At 39.0% G+C, this 14,119-nt stretch overlaps 1 protein-coding gene across 8 annotated transcripts in view; it reads right to left on the reverse strand.

The window, feature by feature from the left end:
• LOC116631059 (claudin-12) overlaps positions 1 to 14,119 on the reverse strand; it is a 136,736-nt gene that overhangs the window by 97,190 nt on the left and 25,427 nt on the right. The gene's annotated exons all lie outside the window — the stretch shown is intronic.

The raw sequence follows: 14,119 nt of genomic DNA on the forward strand, positions 1-14,119 counted from the left end.
CAGGACCCTGAGATCATGATTTGAGGCAAAGGCAGACGCTTAACCAATGGAGCTGCCCAGGTGCCCTTAGAACATCCTAGGTCGGGCGCCTGGGTGGCTCAGTCGTTGAGTGTCTGCCTTCGGCTCGGGTCATGATCCTGGGGTCCTGGGATCGAGTCCCGCATCGGGCTCCCTGCTCGGCGGGAGGCCTGCTTCTCCCTCTCCCATTCCCCCTACTTGTGTTCCTGCTCTCGCTGTCTCTCTCTCTGTCAAATAAATAAATAAAATCTTTAAAAAAAAAAAAAAAGAACATCCTACGTTAGCAGAAGACACATTCTTTTCAAGTGCACATGGAACATTCTCCAGAATACATCATATATCAGGCCATAAAGCAAGTCTTAACAAACTAAAAAAGATCAAAGTCATGCCATGAATGTTTTCTGATAAAATCGCTATGAAACTAGAAGTCAACCACAAGGGGTGCCTGGGTGGCTCAGTTGTTAAGCATCTGCCTTCGGCTCAGGTCATGATCCCAGGTTCCTGGGATCCAGACCCACATTGGGCTCCCTGCTCAGCAGGAAGCTTGCTTCTCTCTCTCCCACTTCCCCTGCTTGTGTTCCCTCTCTCACTGTGTCTCTTAAAAAAAAAAAAAAGAAATCAACCACAAGAAAAATCTGAAAAGAGCATAAATACATGGATGTTAAATAACATGCTACTAAACAATGAATGGGTCAACCAAGAAATCAAAGAGGAAATTAAAAAATACAAGGAGACAAATGGAAATGAAAACACAATGGTCCAAAATCTTTGGGATGTAGCAAAAGCTGTTCTAAGAGGGAGGTTTAGAACAATACAGGCCCACCACAAGATATAAGAAAAATCTCAAATAAACAACCTAACCTTACACCTAACGGAGCTAGGAAAAGAAAAACATATGAAACCCCAAACCAATAGAAGGAAGAAAATAATAAAGATTAGAACAGAATAAATGAAATAGAAACCAAAAAAAAAAAAAAAAAAAGGAAAGAAAGAAAAGAACAGGTCATTGAAATCAGGAGCTGGTTCTTTGAAAAAATCAATAAAATTGATATCTTTAGCCAGACTCATAAAAAAAGAAAGAAAGAAAACTCAAACAAATTCAGAAATGAAAGAGGAGAAATAACAACTGACACCCCAGAAATATGAGGGATTACAAGAGAATATTATGAAAAATTATATGCCAACAAATTGGACAACCTAGAAGAAATGGATAAATACCTAGAAACATATAACCTCCCAAAATTGAATCAGGAAGAAATAGAAAATATGAACAGACCTATCAGCAATGAAATTGAATCAGTAATCAAAAAACTCCCAACAAACAAAAGTCCAGGGCCAGATGGCTTCACAGGTGAATTCCACCAAACATTTAAAGAAGAGTTAATACTTGTTCTTCTCAACTATTTCAAAAAATATAAAAGGAAGGAAGACTTCCAGATTCATCCTATAAGGCATGCAGATACCAAAACCAGACAAAGACACAAGAAAAAAGAACTACAGGCAAATATCTCTGATGAACACAGATGTAAAAATCCTCAACAAAATATTAGCAAACCAAATCCAACAATATATTTTAAAAAATCATGCACCATGATCAAGTGGAATTGATTCCCAGGAGGCAAAAAGGTGGTTCAGTATTCACAGATCAATCAATGTAATACATCATATCAACAAGAAAAAGGATAAAAACCATATGATCATTTCAATAGATGCAGAAAAAACACTTGACAAAGTACAACATCCATTTATGAAAAAACCCTCAACAAGGTAGGTTTAGAGGGAACATACTTCAACATAATAAAGGCCATATATGAAAAACCCACAGCGAACATTATACTCAATGTGAAAAACTGAGAGCTTTCCCTCTAAGATCAGGAACAAGACAAGAATGTACACTCTTTTATTCAACATAGTACTGAAGTCCTAGCCACAGCAATCAGGCAACAAAAAGGAATAAAAGGCATCCAATTTGGTAAGCAAGGAATAAAACTTTCACTATTTGCAGATGACATTATACTCTATATAGAAAGCCCTAAAGACTCCACCAAAACTACTAGACCTGATAAATAAATTCAGTAAAGTTGCAGGATGCAAAACCAATGTATAGAAATCCATTGTATTTCTATACACTAATAATAAAACAACAGAAATTAAGAAAGCAATCCCATTTATAGTTGTTCCAAAAAAGAATAAAATACCTAGAAATAAACTTAACCAGAGAGGTGAAAGACCTGTACTCTGAAAACTATAAAACACTGATGAAAGAAATTGAAGGTGACACAAACAAATGGAAAGATATCCCATGCTTATGGATTGGAAGAGCAAATACTGTTAAAATGCCCATGATACCCAGAGCAATCTACAGATTTAATGCAATCCCTATCAAAATACCAACAGCATTTTTCCACAGAACTAGAACAAATAATCCTAAATTTGTATGGAACCACAAAAGACCCAGAATAGCCAAAACAATTTTGAAAAAGAAAAACAAAGCTGGAGGTATCACAATTCCAGATTTCAAGTTATACTACAAAGCTATAGTAATCAAAACAGTATGATACTGGCACAAAAATAGACACATAGATCAATGGAGTAGACTAGAAAGCCTAGAAACAAATCCACGATTATATGGTCAATTAATCTTTGACAAAAGAGGCAAGAATATGCAATGGGAAAAAGTCTCTTCAACAAATGGTGCTGAGAAAACTGAACAGTTACATGCAAAAGAATGAAACTGGACCACTTTCTTATACCATACACAAAAATAAGCTCAAAATGGATTAAAGACCTAAATGTGAGACCTGAAACCATAAAAATCCTAGAAGAGAGCACAGGCAGTAATTGCTCTGACACTGGCCATAGTGACATTTTTCTAGATAGGTCTCCTGAGGCAAGAGAAAAACAAGCTAAAATGAACTGTTGGGACTACATCAAAATAAAAACCTTCTGCACAGCAAAGGCAACAACCAACAAAACTAAAAACAACCTATAGAATGGGAGAAGATATTTGCAAATGACATATCTGATAAAAAGTTAGTATCCAAAATATATCAAGAACTTATAAAACTCAACACCCAAAAAACAAACAATCCAGTTAAAATGGGCAGAAGACATGGACATTTCTCTAAGGAAGACATACAGATGGTTAACAGACACATGAAAAGATGCTCAACATCACTCATCATCAGTACAATGCAAATCAAAACTACAATGAGATATCACCTCACACCTGTCAGAATGGCTAAAATCAAAAACACAAGAAACAACAAATGTTGGTGAGGATGTGGAGAAAAAGGAACCCTTTGGCACTGTTGATGGGAATGCAAACTGGTGCAGCCACTGTGGAAAACAGTATGGAGTTTCCGCAAGAAGTTAAAAATAGTACTACCCTATGATCCAATAATCTCATTACTAAGTATTTACCCCCAAAATACAAAAACACTAATTCAGAGTGATACATGCACCCCTATGTTTATTGCAGCACTATTTACAATAACCAAATTATGGAAGCAGCTCAATTGTCCATCAACTAATGAATAGATAAATAAGATGTAGTGTATATATATATATATATATATATATATATATATATAAAACTCAGCCTTATAAAAGAATGAAATCTTTCCATTTGCAATGAAATGGATGGAGCTAGAGAGTGTAACGGTAAGTGAAATAGGTCAGTCAGAGAAAGACAAATACCATATGATTTCACTTATATGTGGAATTTAAGAAACAAAACAAATGAACAAAGGGGAAAAAAGAGAGAGACAAACCAAGAAACAGACTCTTAATTATAGAGAACAAACTGAGTGTTCCCGGGGGAAGTGGGTGGGGGGATGGGTGAAATAGGTGAAGGGGATTAAAAGTACACTTATCATGATGAGCAATGAGCAATGTGTAGAATTGTTGAATCACTATATTGTACACCTGAAACTAATATAACATTGTATGTTAACTATACTGGAATTAAAATTCAAAACTTAATAAAAAGAATAAATAAATAAGTAAATAAATAAATAAAAATAAATAGGAAGGAAGGAAGTCAGTCAAGCTAGGGAACACCTCTATTCAGAACCTTCCATCTGACTCAGAGTAATACCCCAGCTTTTTACAAAAAGCTGACGCCTATGTGATCTGACACTTCTCCACCTTGCCTCTCTGGCATCATCTACTATTACTCTCCTCTTGTGTGATTAGGCAACAGCCATGCTGGCATCTTTGTTGTTTCTCAAATACATCAGACATGCTGTCATCTCAGAACCTTTATGGTGGCTGGAACACACTTCCTTCAGATAGCCCATTGGCTAACTTCCTCAGGTCCTCCAAGTCTTTGCTTAAATGGCATCTTCTCAATGAGGCTTAATCTGAACCACCTCAGAGAATATTGGAACCCACATCTGTTCATATCAGCAATCCCAATCCCCTTACTATGCTCTATTGTTCCCAGGTATCATATTACCTAAAACACTGTATAATTTACTTATTATGTTATTGCTATTTTCCTTTCTCCTGTCCACCAGAATATAAGCTCCACAGAGTAGGCGTTTTTTTCTCCTTTGTTTACTGATATAACCCAACCTTAACAATAGTGCCTAGCATATAGTAGGCGCTCAATAAATACTTTTAAAAATTAAAGCTATATCCCAAAATCATTTATCACCTTAGTTCTGGTCTTATACTGCAAGTTCCATCTAGAAATCTCTACCTGAATGTCCTTCAGACACCTTAAACTCAGTATGCCCAAAGTCAGAGGCATCTTCCAGTAGGGCCAAGGACAGGCCACCCCAGGATGGGCCACTTGGGCATGAAGATTATTCTGAACTGAAGGCAATCAGCAATCAAGACCCTACAGGCTCAAGAGAAACTTTTGCCTCTCCCTTAACTACATAGAAGAATCTAAATTGAGGAGTCTCTCCCAGAATAAGGATTAATAGCAGGGATAAATTTTATCTGAGTCACCCATTTGTATGGCAGAGCAAACATCTAATTACCAAACATCTGCTCTTTTTATCACTCTGTGAAGTGCATTCCTTTCCTCTGAAGTCCCAGACCCCTACCCACTTGGGGTAGGATGACATATATTCCTCATTTTGCCTGACTATCTTTGGAACTTCCATGTCTGCATGGATTCCTTGGGCATACACTATCACATTCGATTTTCTCCTGTTAATCTTTCTCATGTCAATTTGATTCCTAGTCCAGCTAGAACGACCCTTGAAGGGGACAGGAATTCTTGTTCCCTGACATTTTCTATCAAATTTGTTCTTCCTCCTGTTTTCTGAATTTGATTCATAGCATTAATATCCATCCAGTCACCCAGGAGAGAAGCCTCAAAGTCATTCCTCATTTTAAGTTTTGGAACAAATTCCTAGCCCTTTCCTAATGCTAACAAGCATTAATTGTGTTAATTATGATCCTTTAGTCACACACACACACACACACACACACACACACACACACACATTTTTTTCATTGCCTCAGCCTCTTGGATTAGTCTTTTGTGGATTACTGTCTATTTGTCAGTACATAAGAATTTCATTCCTTGTGCACATGCAAAATTTGTTCTTTTCTTTCTCCTTTGCATTTTTTCCAAATCATCTACTCTTGCCTTTATCAAAAGTAAATGTGTGCCTATTAAAATAGTTTTTCAACTCTTTCACAGCTTTTGCTTTTCTCAGGTAGATAGAATTAATGTTTGTATAACATTTTAAAAATAGAGAAAAATAGCTCTTTTAGGTTTTGGTCACCAATTTCAATGTGTAGGTGGTGGGGGAAGGGTAGTCCCCCCAACGCCAGCAAACAATACTCTGGACATCAGCTCTGTTTCTACAGTTCAACTCAATTCTGGCACTATTTACCCAGAGGTAGCATCAGATTCCACAGGTTAAGGGTTCAGTCCTACAAGACTGTCCCCACAAACTTCAGATACCAATCACAAACCCAGGCTATCACCTGTGCCTCTGACCAACCAGCTATAAATTAGGGGTTCCCATGACCTCCCTCTTGAGTTTGATTAATTTGCTAGAGTAGCTCACAGATCTCAGAGAAACACTTTACTTACTAGACCACTTGGGATTAAGTCAGGAACAGCCAGAATGAAGAGATGCACAGCGTATGGTATGGAGAAAGAACACGGAGCTTCCATGCCCTCCCCAGGCATGCCTCTCTCCCCAAATCTCCGTAGGTTCACCAACCTGGGAGTTCTTTGAACCCAGTCCTTTTGAGTTTTTACAAAGGCTTCATGACGAGGCATGACTGATTAAACTTTGGCCATTGGCAATTGATTCAAACCTCCAGCCCATTTCCCTTCCCTAGAGGTGGGGGAGGGGGGAAATAGAAGTACAAGTTCCAACCCTCAAATCACAGGGTTGGTTCTGGCTACCAGCCCCCATCCCTAGGTGCTTTCTAAAAGTCGCCTCATGAACATAACAAAAGACAACTTTATTGCTCTTCTCACTCAGGAAATTCGAAGGGTTTTAGGGAGCTCCAAGCCAAAAATATGGATGAAGACCAAATATATATTTCTTTTTATAAATCACAGTATCACAATAGCCAACAGACTCAAAAAAAAGAACAATGCACAGCCCTACATGACTGATATGATTGCTAATGCCACCTGCTGGTGGCAAGAGAAACATGTTTTTAGCTGGGATAATAACTTTGCTCCGATTTACCAAAGTGTATCTGTAGAACATTCAAAGGTATAGGAACCTCCATATTACCTTTCTTGACTTTCTGTATTCCTTCTTTCTGTGTCAGTCAAGACACCAGCAGGAGAGTTAAATGAAGAGAAGTCAAGCAGAGGACTGAATAGTGAGGCATGGGCAGGAATGACAAGAACAAAGGATGGTGGAGCACCCAGGGATGACCGACCACCAAAGGGAAGCTCTTACCAGTCCTGGAACTGAAGGGGCAAAGTGGGGCCTGAGAGACCACAATCTGAAGAGAACTGGAGAGGGACTGGCTGATAAGAGCTGCGGTCATAAAGTTGGGGAAACGTAGTTTGGCTCAGGGAGCAGAGGGAATAAATACCCCGAGCTCTCTCTACTATCTACCTTCCCAAAGCCAGACGGACAAAGAAACTCGGGTAAGGCGATCTGTAGAGGTCAGGGCAGGGAAGAGAAGGGTCAAAAATGGATTTGGAAGGTGAGCTGGTAAATAACCAGCATACCTTTCCTTCACAAAGTGAAATGTCCTCTCCTTTGATTTATAAATCCTTGTGCGCAAGCGCACATGTCTGTGTCTATGTATATATATAAAATCACCTAGTATTATGGATACTTATTTTATGTATTTCGCTCTCTATATTCAACCCAGATGGAGTTCTTACAAATCTCATTCATAGTGGTAAGTGTGCCAGTACCCATATATATATATATAGGAGGAACTCAGAAATAAACATTTTTTAAAATAAATAAATAAATGAATGAATACTTATTATCTGTCCGTTGGCTTAAAAATCTTGCTGTGGGTAAAAAGGGCAAATGTACCTTATTTTATCTTATGTCTTAACACCCAGTGAATTTCCTCTCGTTCCTGAATACAATAAGGCAAACACGATAATTTTTCTTGATCCCCAGCTATAAGTTTATGTGAGCAATAAATTTAAATAGCAGATTCTAAAAGAGTTTCTCCCATGGATTGGCTTTTAAAAATAAAATTTGCAGCATATTTTAAAATAAGACTAGCTCCTTTGTCTTTGCTTCTAGATTAAAAATCCACACTTTTAAATGTAAATGTTGAATTGAGTTTATTTCCAAAGGAAGCACTAAGTCAGTACTTAAAGCATTCAAATGGAGTCTCAAAGCTGAACTTTAATAACTAAACAGCCTGTTGAAAGCCAGCAGATGAAAAGTCTCCAGGATACTACGGATTAATTAATGAGCACTATGAAAGCCAACCCCAACACACAGAAATTATGTTTATGGTGACTGATATTCCTTTGTTCTGACCGCTATATCTGTCAATCTCTGAGCTGTGGAAATTGTCTGAAATGACATTTGAGACAAATATGCAAGTGTACTCATTGCTTGCTATCTAATTACTACAGTTGGCTTAATGACTGGGTTGCATCAATTTTTCAGTAGTACTGCAATAGTAGAGCAGGTAGTTCTCCAAATGTCATATTCCCTTTTACATGGCCCACCAGGGGAAAGACAGCATGGTGGAGACTGTTTTCTTGTATTTTGTTGCTGTAGAAAAGGAATGCTTATAAGCTATTAGACATTTTTGAGGGCACATATAACATGAAAGGGACATTTTTTTTTAAAAGATTTTATTTATATGGGGCGCTGGGGTGGCTCAGTCGGTTGGGCATCTGCCTTCAGCTCAGGTCATGATCCCAGGGTCCTGGATCAAGCCCCGCATCGGGCTCCCTGCTCGGCAGGAAGCCTGCTTCTCCCTCTCCCTCTCCCACTGCTTGTGTTCCTGCTCTCACTATCTCTCTCTCTGTCAAACAAATAAATTAAAAAAATCTTAAAAAAAAAAGATTTTATTTATTTATTTGACAGAGAAAGAGAGTGAGCACAAACAGTGGGAGCAGCAGAGGGAGAGGGAGAAGCAGGCTCCCCGCTGAGCAGGGAGTCAGATTCAGGGCTCTATCCCAGGACCCTGGGATCATGACCTGAGCCGAAGGCAGACGCTTAACCAACTGAGCCACAAAGGTGCCCCGAAAGGGACATTTTGAAGGAAAACATACATTCTGGTTGGTTAGTGTTGTTAAGTGCATTGTTCAGCAAATGTTCTGCTATATTGAGTTTCAGGCATCAGTTGAATTATATTATGGTGAAATTTGTGATTAAGGTAAGCTAACTCAAAATGACAAGCCAAGGGCTTTTAAAACCCACATTTCAATGAAATCTGGCAGCCCAAAAACAGCTGCTCTAAGTCTGCTCCTCTAATATTTCAAAGGAAGAATAGCAATGGATTTCTGATACCATATGTGCCAAATGCAGAAATTCTAGAACAGCCTGAGAGACCTGGGTGAAAGGTCACGCTCTACCTTATACAGATGGCACGTTTAATTATTAAAAAGCAATTTTAATCATTTAATCATTCCAGACCCTGAAATGAAAGGTCTTCTCAGATATCTTGAAGCTTGTCGCAACCTAAACTCTGCTGTCAAACTTCTATAGAGCCAGTAAATAGCATATGTGATTTCATATCTTAACTTGATTTACATTTTCATGTGAGTTAACTTTGTTCTGCAGGCTCTGAAAGGCATTTGTGGGGAAAAAAAAAAATTGAAGGTCACGTCTTTGGCAGAGAATTTTTCTACCCCTTGCAGGAAAATTAAATCTAAATCCTTGCTTCAGACTTAAATCAGACTCAAACTCCTCAGGAGGATGGCTAAATGGCCCTTTTTTTCAGCAGAACTGTTTGCAGCTCTGCTGGAAAATTGTGCATCTAGCTTCAAAAAGTTTTTCATGAAAATCCCCTTAGCTTTTGTTCATTACAAAAAATAAACAACCCCAGCAAAGTGTCTGGTATGTAATGTTCAGTAAATGTTAGGCCCTCCTTTCATCCTCTCAGCAAATGCATGCATGCACACATTCACACACATACACTGGAATTCAAATTTATGTAATTTGGCAAGAATCATGGAATAAAATCAAGGATAATTCCACCAATCAAAGGACAAAATCAAATGCAAATCAAAGGACAAAATCAAATGCAAATCTTGGAATTAGTATTCTGTTAAAGTAAGAAAATTCTACTATTGCTGAGCAAATAAAAATAGCAAATATTTATTGATAACTTACGTGTCAGGCGCTGTGCTAAGCTCTTTACATGTTAATACTTATAACAGTTCAGATAGAAAAGTGCTACAACTACCTCCATTTTACAAATGAGGAGACTGAGGTACAGAGAGGTTAAGAGACCTGTGAGTTCATATAGCTGGTTAATGGAGCCAGAATGCTAAACCAGGTCACTGAAATTTCAAAACCCATGATTGTGCCAATACCCTCCAGCTAAAGACCACCAGGAACACACCTGAAGTTGAACACACGGGGTGTATTTCTTAGAACAGAGCAGGAAGATGCACAACATGGGAAAATGTGGGGTATCTCAGTAAGAGGGTGTTTGAAAGGAGTTGTTAAAGGATTTGGCCTTGTGCTTGGGGAAGGGCTTAAGGAAGTAAGACTTTCCTCTGCATTGGATGCTCTCAGGAGAAGGGGGTAATACTATGATTGGGTATCTTAATAAATGTTACAAAGAAGGAGGGAAGACTGGAGAGCTATAAGTGATTAGATATTAGCAACAACGGTCACTCGGATTAGCCAGGATAGGGATATAGAGGGTCACCAGAAAGTAGGTAGAAGGTTCAGGATTTGAACTAAGGTGGTCCACTTTGGAGTCTGCACGTTTACCTGCTTTATAGGCAAAGGCAACGGGAGCAGCAACAGAAGCAAAACAAGGATGATGGGAGAGATGTTTTAGGGAGAGACCTCCCTGGCTATGGAGTGGAGCCGAGGCATCAAACAGAGAGACAGGCACCACAGAACCCCCGTGGCAGAGCTAGCTAACTGCTCTAACAATAGTCTGAAGTTAAAAAAAAAAAAAAAAAAAAGTCCCTTTAGAGGACCTTTTTGCTTTCCTGGAAGCCATCTAGGTCAACCTACCCATAAGTGTCCACCAAGCAGACACTTCTCAGTTCTAAAGCCTTAGCCCCGGGGCCCCTGGGTGTCTCAGTCACTTAAGCATCTGACTCTTGATTTCGGCTCAGGTCATGATCTCGGGGATCAAGCCCCTGGGTTGGGCTCTGCACTCAGGGCAGAGTCTGCTTGTCCCTCTCCCTCTGCTCCTCTCCCTGTTGGCACCCACGCTCTCTCTTTAAAATAAATACAAATCTGGGGCGCCTGGGTGGCTCAGTCGGTTGAGTGGCTGCCTTCAGCTCGGGTCGTGATTCCGGGATCCTGGGATGGAGTCCTGCATCAGGCTCCTTGCTCGGCCAGGAGCCTGCTTCTCCCCTGCCTGCCGTTCCCCCTTGCTTGTGCTTGCTGTCTGTCTCTCTCTCTCTCTCTCTCTCTCTGTCAAATAAATAAAATCTTTAAAAAAAAAATAAATAAATACAAATCTTTAAAAGGCTTAAGCCCATTTTTCGTGTGTGTGATGAGGCTACTTTCTTCAAGAGGACTCAGATCCACGCTGGCAGCCTGCTGTCCTTGGTGGACTTGATGGAGGCTCCCCTCCATACATTCTCAGGACCACTTTCAGAGGCGCTATCTCCTTCCGGGCTCTGAGACCCCTTTTGTGCCACTACCAAGAGGCTCTGCCAGGAAACCTCTGCACTGGGCTTTGATAAAAGCATGCGGAGGAGGAATGAAGTATCTATTGTGTCCTCCTGTACAGCAATTCTCCCCTTTACTTGGGTAAGAAAACCCTGATTTCCTGGAAGGACATGGAAACGAAGGTGCCCTCCCTGCCACCCTTCTTCAGTCCACCAAAAACACACACCAAGGAGGGGCCACAGAGCATGAGTCAGGCAAACCAGTCTCTCTCTTCCAGGAGTCTGAATCTTGAGTGGGTTAACACAGACAGGACTATGTGTAGGGCTGACAAGCGGCAGTTCTCTGCAGAGACTCTCCACTCATTCCTAGTTGCCTAGATTCCCAGAAGTGCCTTCATCCCTTTCCCTTCATCAACATTCCCTTTGACTCTCTGAGCTACCTAGACTATTGCCAATAACTTTTTGCTTAAGTAATCAGTTCCTATTGTTTGCATCCAAAGAGGCCTAATTGACACATAGTGTGTATTTAATAATGTCTTCTATTGAGCAGAGTTTTAGAAAAATGTCCTTTAATGATGTCAGTTCAAAATAATGAGAAAAGACATAAAGTTAAAACTCTGGCTCCCAGTTCACATGGAAACCAGAGTATGCTTTCCCAGGAGACTTGCTTTATTAAGACAACTGGTCTTTTTGCCCAGTACTGATAGGTGGTCAGAATAAATGGCCACAAAGATAATGGGTCTTTGGTCTTGATTTTCATTATCTGACTCTTTAACTTTTCTTCTCAATGGGAACAGATGATGTTGAATTCACATCTCATCTCCAACTTGTTTTATTAAAAAATAAAAAGAGAACACCTTTCTTTCAATTTACAGAGAAATCTGATTAGGAGCTTCTTAAAGCTAAAGACTATTTCTCCAAAATATTTCTCCACTGTTCTATAAAATCACAGATAATGTTAAGTGGGATAATATGGTCTTTTTGAAATAAAAGTGACCCATTTGCTTCTTGTTCTTGAAACTTCTGGTGCTCCATTTGAAGTCACACCAAGCAATAATGTCTGAGAATAAAGTCTTAGGGTGACAGAGCAAGAAAAGAATATGGTTATAACTACACCTTTTGAAAAACATGCAGGACGGGGGAAAGAAGGCATTTCCTGAATATCTGCACTTGAACATATGCTTGTAGATACTGGAGAATGATTTTATTTTAGAAATCAGATATCCTGGGAGCTTTTTTTATGTAAAGTAGCAGGTCACACTGAGAAATAAGATCATTTAAAAATGCTTGCCTGGACTTATTTTCAGATGATTGCCCACATGGAAATGCCAAGAGAATCTACAAGTTATTAAAACTAATAAATGAGTTCACAAAGTTTCCTTGATCCCAAACCAACAGTGTTCTCATATACCAGTTACAACCAAATAGGAAATGTTGAAATGAAGATCCCATCCACAATATCACAAAAGCTAAAGGCATATATCTATTAGCTTTCAAACCAGCATGAATCCCAAAGCAACACTGAGTGTAAAAAAACAAATTGCAGAATGGTAGATACAAGATATTTATATAAATGATAAAATTTACCTTTTTATATAAATACCAAAAAAACCTGTATTTAGAACATGTAAATGCAAAAGTATTATATAAATATTTATGGATTAATATACAAAATTTAGTTTTCTGGTTTTACCTCTGGGTAGTGCAAGAAAAGAATGGGATTGGGAAAACACTGAGACTTTATTGCTTGAGAAAATACCCAAAGCAAATATGGCAAAATGTTAAGGCATATCGTAGGTGGGTTATTATCCTCTTTAAAAGATCATCATTATTCTCTATAACTTTATATTTCATAACAAAATGTTTAAAATAGTATTGTAACTGTGAGGAACAGAACATTTTCCTTATTGTTCTCTTACGCCAAGTACACAATTTGAGAACGAAATAAAAATCAGTCTGAATGTGTGGGGTTTGTTGTTCTTAGAAACGTGAAGTTAACAATTAGCCAGCAGATGAAGTTATACATCAGACTACCTGGAGCCTCTATGACCAGAGTCAATGCTCTTTAAATAAACATCCTTCTACATTTCCCCTTAGGAAGAAACTTCTCCCTCAGGCTTTTATAAAACAGAGGTGGTAATACTGGCCCTGGACAAGGGGAGAGGAAATGTCCTGAGTCATGGTGCCAATTTTACCACTACTTGGTGACCTTGGAGAAGTTACTTTCTCTTGTCTGCATTTGTAAAATGTGGGTATTCAGTTTCCCTTTCTCGAGGCTTGTTATGCAGAGAAATGAGGTCATATATTCACAAAACCGTTTACTGTTATAGAAATGCCAGAGGATTCTGTGTACACAGTTTTCACTGATTTCTGGATTGAATTTCACAAAAAGCCAAATATAGTTGTTGGGAAGTGCAAATACAATTACATTTTGGAGAAAAGGAGTAGATTCTGCCTAACATTAAAGGCTTGCTATCAGGAAAATGATAATTTGTTTTTTTTTTTTGTTTTTTTTTAAGGTTATTTATTTATTTGACAGAGAGAGACACAGCGAGAGAGAGAACACAAGCAGGGGGAGTGGGAGAGGGAGAAGCAGGCCTCCCGCAGAGGAGGGAGCCCGATGCGGGGCTCGATCCCAGGACCCTGGGACCATGACCTGAGCCAAAGGCAGACGCTTAACGACTGAGCCACCCAGGCGCCCCAGGAAAATGATAATTTGTAAACAGGACATAATCTTGTGGATTATCTTTGGAAGAAAATGTACCAAAGTGTTTGTTATTGTAGTGCTTTTTTCCGTAGTTACTAGAGAACTTTATTTGAAAAATTTCATTTTTCTCTTATCAGACTAAGACATTTGATAGAAATTAAGAT

The sequence above is a fragment of the Phoca vitulina genome, unplaced genomic scaffold (assembly GCF_004348235.1).
Source record: "Phoca vitulina isolate PV1807 unplaced genomic scaffold, GSC_HSeal_1.0 scaffold4, whole genome shotgun sequence".
NCBI lineage: Eukaryota > Metazoa > Chordata > Mammalia > Carnivora > Phocidae > Phoca > Phoca vitulina.